Source organism: Hyla sarda, chromosome 3 (genome assembly GCF_029499605.1).
Source record: "Hyla sarda isolate aHylSar1 chromosome 3, aHylSar1.hap1, whole genome shotgun sequence".
In the NCBI taxonomy this organism is placed as follows: Eukaryota; Metazoa; Chordata; class Amphibia; order Anura; family Hylidae; genus Hyla; species Hyla sarda.
In genome coordinates this window covers 339,782,078-339,798,859 of record NC_079191.1, presented here as the reverse complement: position 1 = coordinate 339,798,859, position 16,782 = coordinate 339,782,078, and the positions used below count along the sequence as shown (strand labels likewise).

Here is a 16,782-nt window from a genome sequence, read left to right as displayed (position 1 = left end):
TAAACTTTCAGCTCATACAAGGAGAAGACTGATGCATAGATGTAGCCAAGAGGCCCATGATCACTCTGGATGAACTGCAGAGATCTACAGCTGAGGTGGGAGACTCTGTCCATAGGACATCAATAAGTCCTATACTGCACAAATCTTGCCTTTATGGAAGAGTGGCAAGAAGAAAGTCATTTCTTAAAGATATCCATAAAAAGTGTTGTTTAAAGTTTGCCACAAGCCACCTGGGAGACACACCAAACATGTGGAAGAAGGTGCTCTGGTCAGATGAAACCAAAATCGAACTTTTTGGCAACAATGCAAAACGTTATGTTTGGCGTAAAAGCTCATCAACCTGAACACACCATCCCCACTGTCAAACATGGTGGTGCCAGCATCATGGTTTTGGCCTGCTTTTCTTCAGCAGGGACAGTGAAGATGGTTAAAACTGATGGGAAGATGGATGGAGCCAAATACAGGACCATTCTGGAAGAAAACTTGATGGAGTCTGCAAAAGACCTGAGACTGGGACGGAGATTTGCCTTCCAACAAGACAATGATCCAAAACATAAAGCAAAATCTACAATGGAATGGTTCACAAATAAACAAATCCAGGTGTTAGAATGGCCAAGTCAAAGTCCAGACCTGAATCCAATCGAGAATCTGTGGAAAGAACTGAAAACTGCTGTTCACAAACGCTCTCCATCCAACCTCACTGAGCTCGAGCTGTTTTGCAAGGAGGAATGGGCAAAAATGTCAGTCTTTTGATGTGCAAAACTGATAAAGACATACCCCAAGCGACTTACAGCTGTACTACAAAATATTAACTTAAGGGGGCTGAATTATTTTTCAGTTTTTTATTTGTTAAAAAAGTTTGAAATATCCAATAAATTTCGTTACACTTCATGATTGTGTCCCACTTGTTAATTTTTAAAAAAAAATTACAGTTTTATATCTTTATGTTTGAAGCCTGAAATGTGGCAAAAGGTAGAAAAGTTCAAGGGGGCCGAATACTTTCACTATGCACTGTATATTTGCACAAAAGATGTGCGCAACTTTTGTAAATCTTGAGCAAGAGTGTACAATAGACAAGCAGTGTAAATGGGTAGATCTGTATCTACAATAGACACATAATGATAAATCTTCCCCCTAGTTCCTATAATCATACCCAGACAATGGCTTACCTTATGTTTGCAGAGACATATTTTACCTAAGCAGTATGTAACATAATGCAAGCAATAATTGGCTGACCTGGGGCCATGTGAACTTGCTGCTTGCTGCAAAGTATGCTGGGCTACCCTGAAATTATCTTGGTGTTACTTCCTCATCCTATTATGCATTCAGGTGCCAAAAAGCCAAATATTCCTCATCCCTTCTCGCATAACAGTGCCATTGCCAGGTGCACATGAGCCAAATCAGGTAAAGTTCGAATCCAGAAGCTCAATGTAAAAGAATAGAAAATAAAGGCTGAGGGTTTGCGAGGCCAAGGGTGATTTCAGCCATTTTGGGACATTGTGGCCATTTTGTCTATAAATTTTGTGCAAACGATCCTTTCTCAATGACCAATGGCAGGCTAATGCCTGCCAAACGTCTGATCCACTGTGCTGGACTTTTTGGCTGACTGCAGCTGTGTGTTTGGCAGGATTGGCTATGCCTGGGCAAGCTCACTGTCTTTTTTTTTTTTTCATTAAATAATGGCATTGATCTGCCAGTTTAGTCTGGCGTGTTTTTGTCCCATTCGTTCGTACTTGTGTCTGCAAATAATTCAATAGGACTTTGGTTGGTCATGTTGTGCCAGGTGTATTACGAGCCATAGTTAGAACAGCGTCAAATAGGTCAAGGAACTGTAGATAACAGATGTCAATAAAACAAATAAGAAAAAAGGGCAGAAGAAATATCAGTTCACGGCAAACAAGTTCTTTGTGAAATGGTAAGGCAATAACCCCTAAAACAATAACACTGCCTACTGCTCTGAAGCCCTGTGTAACACTGCTAGGACACCTAGGAATGTATTCAAGTATTTGTAAAGTGGTTTAAAGACTGAGTTAAAATGTCAAAGTGTGGTGACATAGCATAACCCATGGCAACTAACAGCTTGCTTAAAAACACACCGCACTGGCAGATTTTGTATACCTTTAAACACTAAATTAAAGGTGCATAAAGTATTCATTTTTGCTAACAGATGCCTGTCAGTTTTAAAATGCACACAGTGATATTGGAAGATGCAATGGATTTTTTCCAAGCATTCCAAACATTTCCCCCCTTTGGAAGTTGCAACAGGATTGTTATCCTAAAATAGTGAAGCTTTTGTATGAAAAGATAAAGAAATAAAAAAGATAAAATTCTCCCTTTTTGGAGATTGGTTGTGTATGTGTAGGCCTGGCTGGTGGACTGGTGTTAGTTGTAGTGTGCAGACAACAGGCTTTGGTTAACTGGTTGTAGTTGAAGTAGTCAGAGGACTGGACAGCAGCCACTGGGGGACTGGTGGGACTTGTTGTATCCAGCGGACAGCAGGCAGTTGTGGACTAGTGATAGTTGTAGTGGTCAGAGTACAGCAGGCAGTGGTGGACTCATGGGAGTTGTCCTATTTATCAGACTGAACAGCAGAGGTGGTGGTAGTACTAATCAATATGTAATCAGTGGCATCTGGCACAGGAGTTTTAACTTCCTTACTGATCCATGCCTGATTCATTAAAACAAATGTGAGGTTTGCCATGTTGCTGGCTTACAATCTTGTTCGCTTAAGGGGGACGACGACACCTGGCTCGCTGAACACTCTGATGCTACACTGGAGAGATGGTGTAGTACGTGGCTTGGAGTAGACTTAGATTTGGCTCAGAAGGTCATACAGTAACTGCTTAGTTAGTGTCTGAGGGCCATGTGTCTCAGAGGTTACCAATTTGGCTGTCCAAAACCATGTGGTTAGTATAGACTTAAAATGGATGACCCAAAACCATTTGATTTGGTGAATACAATATACTCACAAAGCCCAGGTGCATTAGACAACAACCAAGCATAATTACTGGAGCACAAATGCATTCATATGCACCCCACAGGCCAACCTATTAATTAGGAATTTTGGAAGAGTTATTTCCCAATCCAATGCACAAACCAACATTAGACACCCAAATACTTGCAGAGTTAAAAATGTTTAATAAACAATCAACTGATCATGCTCTAACTAAAAAAAAGAATAAAGTAATTAGATACTTAAAGGGGTACTCTGCTGCCAGACATCTTATCCCCTATCCAAAGGATAGGGGATAAGATGTCTGATCACGGCGGTTCCGCTGCTGGGGACCCCATGATCTCCCGCAGCACCCAACGTTCTAAACAAATGCCAGGTTCCTGCAGCAGTGGTTGTGATGTCATGGTCACGCCCCCTCGTGACATCATGTCACTCCCCATCCATTTATGTCTATGCGAGGAGGCGTGTCAGCAGACACTCCCCTGCCATAGACGTGAATGGAGGGGGTGTGACGTGATGTCACGAGGGGGCGTGGATGTGACATCATCATCACGGCCTCTGGTTTTGAGCTTTCTGCATAAATGTTCAGAATGCTGGAGCATTGGAGTACCCCTTTAAAACTGCAGTGTAAAGTAACACATTTGCAACAATTATAGCAGAAACACTATCTGTTGGCTATTCAGGTGGATTTTCCTAAAAAGGAAAAAATATCATATGAAACAAACAAAAGAATACGATACTGAAATACTTAGCTTCCGGGGTACGCTTACGGCAAGTATGAAACTGGAAAAAAGGCAAGTGTGGAGAAATCCCTTGACTTTAAAATCAGATCCAGGTAGATGAAGAGATGGTGTGGTCGCTGGCTGAAGGAAAAAAATAGAGCAATTGTGTCCCTTGTGATTGTTTTTATATAGTGCTTTCTCCGCCGCTCCTTTTTTTACTTGTGGTTTGGCTTTGTTTTACAAAAATACCTTGCTCTGCTAGTTTGCCTAGGAAACCCCTCCATTTTGCCTTTGTTTAACTCCATGTGGTTTTCTGGTTTAGGAACACAAAAGTTGACATTGTACAACAACAGTGAACAAGATAAAACACCGACAGAAAACTGGGCAAGGTCTGCAGAATGGACTTGTGGTGAGGTAAGGGTGACATGTTTTGTGGACGGTTGGGTGATGTGACTGAGGTGAATGTTCATGACATCAGTAGGGTCAATCTACCACACTCCAAGGTAAAGCAGTAGCTGTTGCCAAGTGCCTGATAAAGAATACCTCCAATGCCAGGTTAAAGGGGTTATCCAGGAAAAAACTTTTTATATATATATCTCAACTGGCTCCAGAGAGTTAAACAGATTAGAAAATTACTTCTATAAAAAAATCTTAATCCTTTCAGTACTTAAGATCTGTTGAAGTTGAGTTGTTCTTTTCTGTCTAAGTGCTCTCTGATGACACGTGTCTCGGGAACTGTCCAGAGTAGAAGCAATTCCCCATAGCAAACCTCTTCTACTCAGTTCCCGAGACAAGCAGAGATGTCAGCAGAGAGCACTGCTGCCAGACAGAAAAGAACAGCTCAACTTCAGTAGCTGATAATTATTGGAAGGAGTAAGATTTTTTTATAGAAGTAATTTACAAATCTGTTCAACTTTCTGGATCCTTTTGATATATATATATATATATATATATATATATATATATATATATATTTAGAAAGTCCATATACATCCGCAGCACATATATATATACAGCCCGTCAGATTCTTCTGTTCTCCTCAAAGCTTAGACTGCAACTGGATTGAAGACCTTGTCCGCAGGATCCTTGTGAACAGTGTAGTCACTCTGAAACAGGAAGTTTAGTAACTGGGTCTTGGGACTCTCCCCAGTAGGTGAGGGAAAGGTCAAACAGCAGAGGTCTTGCCTCTACCATTACTAAGTCTCTCTCTTTACTGACTTACGGTAACTCCACCCTGCCTGGTCAGACCTGGGTGCAGAAGGGCAGGAGACGATGATTGGCTGGATTGTTCATGTGGTTTCTCATCTAACCTCCTTCAGAGAAAACATTAACTCCTTACATGACATAAGAATGCAATTACAATAGGCAATGAAAATACAATAAAGACAGGTTTCAAAATACAATACAATTAAACATGGAGTTGTGGACCAGAAGCAGACACATAAGATGGCATCCACCTAACATGGCCAGTAGACAAGGGTTTTCCGCACCGGGACATCCCTGTCTTATCTGGTAACTCTGATGGTGCATAGGCTTGTCTGTCAGAGAAAGGGCACCGTTTAGGTAGGTATCAACCTGGTTGTTGAGGTGGTGGTGGTGCATATCAATTTGGTGACAATTCATGCCAGGTTGGAATATCTGCTGCTGCTGCTGCTCTTGCAGAGGTAGTACTGGCAGCGAGTGTGTCATTTCACCTAAATGCCGGGCAGCCACAATGTTTGTGAAGTGTCCACATTTCCCAATCTCAGATTACGAGAAGAGAGCCAGTGTGAAGCTTTCTGCTATAAACAGGGCAGCAATTGCTTCACTGTGTGGTTTTCTTGACAAGGCTAAGTAATACAGCATAGCAGTGCTTGATGAAGAAGAAGAGGGAGGAAGAAGAGGGCAATCTACGAATTTCCCTCTGGGGACTGCAAGACGTCCGTGGTGGAGGACCTGGAGGATAGGCTGCAGTTGTCAGAAATGTAATCAATTTCCAATCTTGAAGATGTCCCTACTATTTAATGGCCTCATTGCAGCGGAGCCTCATTCTGCTAGTTGTTGACCCAGTGGGCCAGAAAAAAACATGTATTGGCCCTACTACTCAAAGTATCTACCGTGTCATGATCTGTGCTGCACACAGACAACTGCATGGAGTGGCCGACCGTCTCCGCCACATGACTGTGCAAAGGGGGCCTTTTTGGGTAAAATAATGGCAATTAGGTATGCACCACCTAGGCTGTGCACACCCTATTAATTGCTTAAAGGCCATGAGTCAAAAAAATGGCACGGGAACACCTCCACCACCAAGAATTTTGGCCATGTGTGAATTAAGGCACACTACAACAGGATGACTTGTCGAATACTGTTCTGTACGACATAGATTCCCAAAAAGATAACCAACAGTAAAGAAGAGGACACAACAACAATGAGGACAAGACAGAGACTTCACTGCCTGTGGACAAGGCCTGGCTGCTAGACAGATCAAAAGGATCTGGAGGTGAATCAGCAGGGCAATGCTTTCTTCACATTGTGGGGCATCTCAACTATCCCACATGGCCTTGTGATGCTGCTCCATGTGCCTACGCAAAAATACACCAACAAAAAGGACACGTAGAAAAGTGTTCTACCGAGACAGCCAGGGGATGCAGGAGCCATCCCTCAACACTGCTAAACTACAACTACTTCCATCATGGGATGGAGTCTGTCCCATGATGGGAGTACTTGTAGTACCGCAGCGCTGAGAGACGGCACTTGCACATCCCCCTCAGCTGCGGGACTATTTTGGGACAGTTAGGACTACTACTCCCATCACAGAAAGACTCTGCCCATGATGGGAGTTATAGTCCAGGGGCATTTTTTTTTTTTATAAAAAAAAAAAAACATGTGTGGTTCCCCAATTTTTTCATTATCAGCCAGATACCAACCAAGCAGCAACAGCCTGATGTTACCAGGGTGGGGCAAGGACCATTGTTACTGGCCCTCCCCAGCCTAAATATCGCCTGCCTGTTACCGCCAAGGCCCAAGAGCGCCACTTTTGACGCTCCGGGCCTGTTGGTACTGGATATTCCTGGCACCCCTGTGGCGGTGGGTACCGGGGAGCAATCATTGGGGGTTAGCGCTAACTGATTTTGGGGCTAATGCTAAGCCCCGGCTTAGTAATGGATTCTGTCTACAAGACGGCTTCCACTACTAAGCCTGAAAATTCAATTATAAAAACACAACACATTGAAAAAAAAATGTTATTTAAAAAAAACACTCTCCCACAGCCCTCGTTTATCCTTTTATTGACATTTAAAAAAATGTTCATCATTGCAAACCGCCGAATCTGACGTAGTCCTCCGCATTCACGGATCTAAAATGAGAAGAAAACAAAAACAATAAAACTACAACCATTTCTGTGATTTCTACACAAAAAAGCTGGTGTGAAATTTTTGATGTAAACTGGACTCTCACCCTTTTGAAAATATAATGTAAGGCAGACAATATATGTGGACACGTCCACTTTTACAAAACTGACATGAACAATGTAAACCATGGCACAAAGCTCTTTGAAAATGTGGTTGATACTTTTCATGCCACAATTGTTTTGTTTTTTTGGGGCGCAAAATTCTTTGAGAATCTCCCCCCTGTGTACTTTTGTTTGGCGTACACTGCTGCTTCATCACTTCTAGCTATGTGAGCAGTGTACCGCGGGAAAACGCCACAGCTCTGCGAAGTGCAGCTCTATAAATTGTGAGGTAGAGAAGGAGTGCATGGTAGAGTGAGGGGGGGGAGGAGTTTCTATATTTGCACAAAATTTAGGATGTGCGCAACTTTTGTAAATCTTGAGCAAGAGTGTGAATTAGACAAGCAGTGTAAAGGGGTAGATCTGTATCTACAATTGACACCTAATGATAAATCTCCCCCCTAGTTCCTATAATCATACCCTGACCATGGCTTACCTTCTGTTTGCAGAGACATATTGTACCTAAGCAGTATGTAACCTAATGCAAGCAATAATTGGCTGACCTGGGGCCATGTGAACTTGCTGCTTGCTGCAAAGTATGCTGGGCTACCCTGAAATTATCTTAGTGTTACTTCCTCATCCTATTATGCATTCAGGTGCCAAAAAGCCAAATATTCCTCATCCCTTCTCGCATAACAGTGCCATTGCCAGGTGCACATGAGCCAAGTCAGGCAAAGTTCGAATGTTCGGCAAGGAGCTTTTTCCCAAAAGTTCTAAGGGAGACCAGAATTGCCGGGCTTGACTCTCTCATCTCTAATGCGAACTTCATGAAGATAACTTCATTGAACTATACTTGACTAGGTTTTGGATATCTATGGAGTGTTTTATGCATTTAGGCTGATTAGAGAGGACTACATGCTTTTCTACCATAGGGGAGGATGCAGAGGATTTTTTAGCAGGCCTCACTATTACCCCACTATTAGTCAAATACATCTTAAAGGGGTACTCCAAAGGGGTACAACTTTTTTTTTTTAAATCAACTGGTTGCAGAAAGTTAAAGAGATGTGTAAATAACTTCTATTTAAAAATCTTAATCCTCCCAGTACTTATCAGCTGCTGTATGTTTCATATGAAGTTATTTTCTTTTTAATTTTCTATTCTGTCTGATCACAGTGCTCTCTGCTGACACCTCTGTTTGTCTCAGGAACTGTAAAGAGCAGGAGAAAATCCCCATAGCAAACCCATCCTGCTCCTGAGACAGATAGAGGTGTCAGCACTGAGCACTGCTGTCAGACAGAAAAGAAATTTAAAAATAAAAGAACTTCCTCTGGAGCATACAGCAGCTGATAAGTACTGGAAGGTTTAAGATTTTTAAATAGAAGTAATTTACTAATCTGTTTAAGGTTCTGGCACCAGTTGTTTAAAAAAAAAATAGTTTTTCACCAGGAGTACCCCTTTAACCCCTTAAGGACGCAGGACGTAAATGTACGTCCTGGTGAGGTGGTACTTAACGCACCAGGACGTACATTTACGTCCTAAGCATAACCGCGGGCATCGGAGCGATGCCCGTGTCATGCGCGGCTGATCCCGGCTGCTGATCGCAGCCAGGGACCCGCCGGCAATGGCCGACGCCCGCGATCTCGCGGGCGTCCGCCATTAACCCCTCAGGTGCCGGGATCAATACAGATCCCGGCATCTGCGGCAGTTCGCGATTAAAATGAACGATCGGATCGCCCGCAGCGCTGCTGCGGGGATCCGATCATTCATAACGCCGCACGGAGGTCCCCTCACCTTCCTCCGTGCGGCTCCCGGCGTCTCCTGCTCTGGTCTGTGATCGAGCAGACCAGAGCAGGAGATGACCGATAATACTGATCTGTTCTATGTCCTATACAAAGAACAGATCAGTATTAGCAATCATGGTATTGCTATGAATAGTCCCCTATGGGGACTATTCAAGTGTAAAAAAAAATGTAAAAAAATGTAAAAGTAAAAGTAAAAAAAAAGTGAAAAATCCCCTCCCCCAATAAAAAAGTAAAACGTCCGTTTTTTCCTATTTTACCCCCAAAAAGCGTAAAAAACATTTTTATAGACATATTTGGTATCGCCGCGTGCGTAAATGTCCGACCTATTAAAATAAAATGTTAATGATCCCGTACGGTGAACGGCGTGAACGAAAAAAAATTTAAAAAGTCCAAAATTCCTACTTTTTTAATACATTTTATTAAAAAAAAAAATTATAAAAAATGTATTAAAAGTTTTTTATATACAAATGTGGTATCAAAAAAAAGTACAGATCATGGCGCAAAAAATGAGCCCCCATACCACCGCTTAAACGGAAAAATAAAAAAGTTATAGGTCATCAAAATAAAGGGATTATAAACGTACTAATTTGGTTAAAAAGTTTGTGATTTTTTTTAAGCGCAACAATAATATAAAAGTATATAATAATGGTTATCATTTTAATCGTATTGACCCTCAGAATAAAGAACACATGTCATTTTTACCAGAAATTGTACGGCGTGAAAACAAAACCTTCCAAAATTAGCAAAATTACGTTTTTCGTTTTAATTTCCCCACAAAATAGTGTTTTTTGGTTGCGCCATACATTTTATGATATAATGAGTGATGTCATTACAAAGGACAACTGGTCGCGCAAAAAACAAGCCCTCATACTAGTCTGTGGATGAAAATATAAAAGAGTTATGATTTTTAGAAGGCGAGGAGGAAAAAATGAAAACGTAAAAATTAAATTGTCCTTAAGGCCAAAATGGGCTGAGTCCTTAAGGGGTTAAGGGTAGGGTCACACGTTTCAGGAAATCTGCCCGGCAGCAGTAAATAAGCTGCGGACTCTACTACCCCACTGTAGCCCTGTATGTGTAGTAATGTTTTGAGGAGGGCCTGCGCAGCACAGTCAGATCGGGCCCACCTCCAAACCTAACTGCACACACAGGGCTACAGTGCAGTGTATTTCCCATTGACAGGTGGATTTTATGCAGCGTGAAGTATCCTGCGGATGCGCTACATGTAAGGAGGACAACTCATTCTTCCACAAAAGCTTTGAGTATAGCTAAAGTTTAGTAAAAAGATCAACCAAACTAAACTTTGCAAATGAGTTTAATAACTAGCGTAATGTTTGTTTTTATAGTGAAAACAGTGTAATTAAGTACAACAATAATTATTCTAAAATCAAAAAATGACTGCTGTGCACACGCCGAGTTCTAGAATAAACATCAATTAAAGCTTTCAATGATCTTTCCAATTTACATACTAATAAAATAATCACATAGATTGCCTTCTAAAATATATATTCATCGTAGCTGCAAATACAAATGTGGAAAAGGACTAGAAAAAAAAATACATTTTAACATTGAAAAACAATACAAGTGTCCACCCACAGCAGCATGACGCACTGATTCTTCACGGGATACATGAGAATATTATACCTGAATGCCCACATTCACAGCACGCATCCACTTTGCTGCACAAAAGCAGTGCTGCTTGCCAAGGTTCCTAGTTTTTCCACTGTTTTATCAATATTCTTCTAAAAGAAGATAGGAATACTTATTTGAAGGTGACATGAATTATGTGAAAACAGTGCAGGAATATTAGAAGAATGCCAAGTTATCAATTTGCCAAAATGGTAAAAACTCAAAAGTGACCTAAAATAAAAACCAGTTCTTCACCTAATCTACGAACAAGTACTAAAGGTGTTCAGAGTCTTCAATAAGAAAGAGCATGTACGCAGCATTAGACAACATGATCTGGCAAAGTTGCTGACATAAAACAACATGAGTAGTTAATAGCATAATGTAGATATGGGAACTGTAGTACCAATGTATATGAGCCTATGTGGGTCTAATGTTGCACACAAAGGCCCTCATTTACTAAGAGTGGAGTGTAGGTTTCTTTGTGGGTTTTAATTCCCTACAATTTATTTTCCATGGTATTTACTAAGGTTTCCCTACATTTTCCACTTTTCCTACACTTTATTTTATTTATTTATTTTTTACACATGCTCTGATCTGTCTGGTTTTCCTCAGCTCAAATCCATTACATTTTATGTGGAAACCTAAGTAAATATGTTGGGTTTTTGTGAAAATTTGGGTAACACGCCCCTTTTTGGAGACCACGCCTCCTTCCCAAGCGGCCACACCCCTTTTTCGGGTTTTCTAAGCAAAATGGAGAGTTAGTCAGGTTTTTTCAATTCTGGTGCAAATTCTGGCACAGACAGAATGTCTGGCGCAATACGACAGAATCTGGCGCACAACCCGACAAAACAGGTCGGGTTTGCAATAGTAAATGAGGGCCAAAGTGTATGTACATCAATGCTAGAAGCATTACAAATAGGATTGTGAGATTAGAATGAATAATGTTGGAAAATATGATAGTGTAGATAAGTGACTGGTTGATAGCTAGGACTGGGCTGTTATTTGCAGAGCTACAGTCTGTTCAGGAATTCAATGGTAATAATGGCATGTGAATGAAATATGCTAAACATCCAATGAATAGTAAGTGTATAGCTTGGTCTATTTTACAGTTTCACATAATACATTGTAACCGTTTTAAAATCTCTTTGATTTACATTGTAAAAATGTTTCTATTTTTTTGAAAACTTGTGGAGAGAAAAAGTAGAGCAGTTGCCCATAGCAACCAATTAGATAGCTTTTTTTTCTCAGAGGCCTCGTTACAAATGACAGAAGCAATCTGATTGGTTGCTATGGGCAACTGGTCAAATTTTCCTCTTCAAAGGTTTTTTTTTTTTATCAAATACTTTTTTAATCGACTTTTTGCTTTTACAAAAAAAAAGAACAAAAACAAACATAGAATAATTCCCCAAGCCCAGAAACCCTCCCTTACACCCCCATCCCATTCCTTCATCCAAGGTCATACCCATATGCATAGAATACCAATAGTTTCAAAGTTCAGAAAAATCAAGGGGAAAAATGGAACACTTCGATCACAGAACTAAAATAGCACCAGCATACAGCACACCTGGCAAGCACGAGATAGACATCAACAGCAAATGGAGTCAAGGTAGTCTGGCTAAACATCAGGCTGGTAGCATAGAGACACAAAACACAACTGAGGAATGGGAAACTAATAGGGATAGGACACAGACAGACAAAAGACAAACGTCTGGAAGTAACAACAGGGTAACACATCACTATATGCCCCCAGGGACTCCCAATGCCCCTCAGATATGCCTCCATAGGAGACCTCTGCAGGTAGGCAGAGGGTAGACCAGGAGTATCTATCCAGGAGCCCTAAATGGATTTAAATGTTCTCATAGCCTTTCACTTAGTATACACCACTTTCTCCAGAAGGATATGATGATGTAACTTAGTGATTAGCTCAGACAAAGTCAGTGGGGAGGTTCTCAACCAGTGCTGTGCTATTTTACGTGCCTGATAGAAAATTCTACATACACCAATATGGATCCCATTATCCTGGTGATTCGTCACTAGGAACCCGAGGATACAGGTAAGAGTGGATGCTGGGACTGTAAGACCGTATACCGGCCCAACCAGTTGGCTCACTTTCCTCCAAAACTGTAAGATGAGTGCAGTCCCACATCACATGTAACAGATGGGCATTTAGGAGGGAGCATCTAGGACAACAGGAGTCCGGCCGGATTACAATCTTGTGGAGAAAGGCTGGGGTCCAATATACTCTGTGCAGCAAAAATATTTGAGTTGGTACGATGAGCCTCCGAAACTGCAAGCCTATAAGTCATGAGTCCACTGTTCATCAAAAATGGGACCAACAACCCGCTCCCACTTCTACTTGATAGCCAGTGGATAAGCCCTATGATAACAAGACAACAGTTCCCTGTAGAGTTCAGAGATAACTCCCGTAGTAGTAATATGGGTAAAGAGATCATAAACTGCTACCGAGGGGGCATATGGACAGGTCACAGGTTCTAGATTGGGAATCAAGCGCATGGCGCAGCTGCATATACCTATAAAGGAAAGACTGTGGTAGGGAGAACTCCTGTAATTGGACTTTAATACTGCACCATCATACAATTGAGAAAGATATAGGATCCCACGCAAAGACCAGACAGATGAACCAGGAGGTGCATGCAATTCAGGCAAATAGGGGTTCTTCCACAGGGGAGTATGTAGTAAAGGTACCATATAGTATAAGAGCCTTACGGATAAGGACTAGAATAGGAGTAAAATCTCCAATAATTAAATAGGGGGTCATCCCTCCCAGACACCTTGACACCAAGCTACCTGCACATCCCCTAGTTGTAAACGAGGCCCAGCCGTTCAGTTGCTGAAGTTGCGCTGCTAGAAAATGTAACCAGGGATTGTGGACAAAAAGACCATCCACCTCTTTACCCCGCTGCAAGGTCTCCAGACTGATCCTGGAAGGCTTGCCATTCCAAATAAGCTGAAATAATACAAAGACTAAATCTTAAGAAAATAGCACATAGGAATCCAAACAGGGGAATTATGTAAGATATAAAGGAACTGTGGCATCGGCCATTTTTATTAAGTTAGACCTGCATATAATGGGGAAAGGAAGCTTACGCCAGGCGGACACTTTATGGGCACTTCCGTCCAGTAGGGGCACCTGATTAAGGGTACGATTGTCAGATGGGAAGGCAGTAATGTGTACACCTAAATATTTAAATTGTGTCACCACTGGGATACCAACCCGAGCAATTTCTGGGATTGGAGGAAGGGGATCAAGGGGAAGAATAGTGGACTTGTCCCAGTTGATAGCCAGGCCAGAGAAACTACCATACCTTTCTATAAGGTTCATCTGTGTTGGAAAAGAATGGGCCACATCCCCTAAAAATAGGTAGCAGCATATCATGTAAAGCAATGCGTTCATCTAAATCCCCATAATGGAAGCCCTTAAATTCAGTGAATGCCCTAACCAGTGCAGCCAGGGGCTCTACAGCTATGGTGAACAGAAAGGGGGACAGGGAAAACCCCTTGTGCATACCCCGATCCAGAGGAAAAGAGTGGGAAAGCATACCATTAGCTCTAATCCTAGCCCAGCATATATCAGTTGTACCCACATTAAATACCAAGGACTGAATCCCATAGATCACATGACACGCCACATAAACCTCCACTCGATGCTGTCAAACGCTTTATGCGACACTGGTAATTCTGGGAAGAAGCATACGCTCTCTGTTGTCATCTTTTGGAGGTAGTTTTCCCTTTAAGGTAGTGTCTGAGTTTGATAAGGATCCTTAGATCATGACTGGGGATGTATGTCAAGCAAGAGAACTCTTCAGAAGAAGAGTATGCCCATCTGTAGACAGTTGTTTAAGGGTTTTTGCCCCTGATCAGTACAAAGCAGGGTGCTGACTGGCTGCAGAGAGGTCTAGATAAAAACAAGTAAACTTAATGCAATACCCTTCCTGATGAATATCAAATTCAAATTCATGGCTTGGAATCGGGATCTTATATGGCTTGGCAGAATTAATAAACTGAAAAATTAAGGTTTTGCACTGCCCTCCTTATTTGTTTTTGTATTTTTTTTTTTTTTAAAGGATTGATCAAGGATTGATCATTCTGCCCTTTTTTAATGAGTTAGAAAATCTCTATAAGAAAAGTTAAGTCAGTCAAGACATGTCAGTCTTGCTAAGGTGAAAACCCTCTTATTTATAAGAGTTTCCCAACTGCATTTCATGTAGATATTTTCAATTGTAGGGAATACAAAGGTTGGGTTTACTTGAATGTGCTCACCTTCCACTAGACTCTGCCACTCTTCCCTAGCTTCCAGCAAGCACTGTCATTCCCTATACACAAGGATTTGCCCTTGGTCGCATAGGAGTTGGCAGCAATTACAAACATTTCCTCTATGAAAAACTCTATTATGTCTGATTGCCTCCTCACACCACTCCTGGGTGATCCTCCTTTTCTGCAGGGCCTACAGCTCTCTTCTTTTCCGAACTATCTTCGCTCCCATTCCCTGACAATCATACATCCAATGCATCCACCTCAAACACTTTATGGAGTGGTGTGGCTCACATCTGCAGCAGACTCATTACTGCCATCTGAAAAACTCTGCACCTCTTCTTCCGTTACGAAGCCTGCGTATGGGATTTATGGCCTCCTATTGGAGGAAGTTTCAAAATCTTTACCTCCTTTTACAATGTCCTTAGCCCTATACTGGGGATGCAGCTGTGCTCAAGGCACTATGATACACCTTTGGTGGTCCTGTCCTCCTCTCACAGCCTTCTGGGGTAAAGTTGTCTTCCACATTCATATGATTACTGGTATGACAATACCAAATCATCCCGCCTCGCTCCTACTGACCATGCTTCCAATCTCTCATAAGGTTCCTGCTGGAGCACTTTCTTACTATTTGATACTACCAGTGAGAATGCAAGTGGAGATCTGCAGGGGTACAGGCAATGTTGGAACAGCAGTAGTGGGGGATCGGTGAGGACTGTTTTTTTTACAACTTTTTAAATTGTCACTTTTCATCAAAATTTATCCCACCAGACATCCTCTTAAAAAGCGCTAGGTGACATGTCTCTCCCAATACATAAATAGGAAGAGGCATGTCACTCAAGGCAGGTGTTGTGGGGAACAGCTGCCAAGGCAGCCCAGATGACTAGTTACCCCATTCCCAGCAGTTTTTAAACTTATTAAATCCCTGAAACCTCAGAGGGTTTAAGAAAAAATCATTCTAATGTACAATGTTTCTGTTTCTGGTACATGTTTCTATGTACCATGTTCCCTGCATAGTTGTTTTTTAGTTCTTTAATAGTACTTGTTATGTTTGTATGGTTTTATTCTGTAGCCAATAAAACTGGAATCCCTATAAAGTGAATGCATGGTGAGTGAGAGCAGGCTCAATGTTTGCCTTGGACACGCCTCTTCCTGAGCAGTGGATGTCAGAATGAGTGAGCAACAGAATAGAGGGATTTGTGAGCCAAATACAAGCTAGACACTTAAAAAAGACAATGAATGCATCTGCATGATCTGTGAGTAACATATACTAGCATTATTTTTGTTCTTGGATATGATTTAACAAGCATTTAGGTATGAAACTAAATAAAGTTTTCCATTCATTAATAGCATTGTATCTGATAAGCATAAACAAAGAGTTGCTGACGTGTATGCATGAAGGGTATGTAAATAACTGTATCATATGTATTATACAGTATCACACCTTAACTAATTTGTTGTTGTGCTGCAGCTGTTGTAGTATATTTTTTGCTAAGCAATTATTGTTTTCTTTCAATGTTACTGCTATTTGACTTTACTAAAGAAAACTCTGTCTCTTAAACTGCATATCATGTCATATCGTAAACCATATAGATAACCAGCCTCTGATGTAGATAAATATGTAAGGATATGAATATGAGCATGGATGTGTGATGGTAACATATGTAATGTTCAGTTCTATGAGCCACAAATACTTTGCCTTGTTGACCCAATAGATTAAGTCACTAGAGGAATCAATGTAATAAGAAGTGTTACATGATTTAAGAGCACACTCCAGTAGTTTCTTAATTATTTTCTCAATTTCCACGTCATGCACTTGACTATTAATTTTTATCATCAATCTACAGGGTATTCCCAGTAACCTATTAGAAGCAAGACACAGTGGAAGAAACACAGCTACATTCATCCTGACAGATAAACCTCAAAGTTCATATTAAATAAATAGCACATAAAATTGCTTGTCAAATTTCTATCATATCC

General features: G+C 41.2%; 2 long non-coding RNA genes across 2 annotated transcripts in view; one reads left to right on the top strand and one right to left on the bottom strand.

Annotated features, from left to right (window-relative positions):
• Positions 1-4,004: 4,004 nt before the first annotated feature.
• LOC130362619 (uncharacterized) lies at positions 4,005-16,772 on the top strand. Its single transcript, XR_008891495.1, has 2 exons — positions 4,005-4,089; positions 16,650-16,772. It is a non-coding gene; the product is annotated as an uncharacterized LOC130362619 (long non-coding RNA).
• Positions 6,925-16,782, bottom strand: part of LOC130362616 (uncharacterized) — a 91,898-nt gene continuing 82,040 nt past the window's right edge. Inside the window, exon 3 of the long non-coding RNA XR_008891491.1 lies at positions 6,925-7,009. This is a non-coding gene — a long non-coding RNA (uncharacterized LOC130362616). The remainder of the gene's footprint in view (positions 7,010-16,782) is intronic.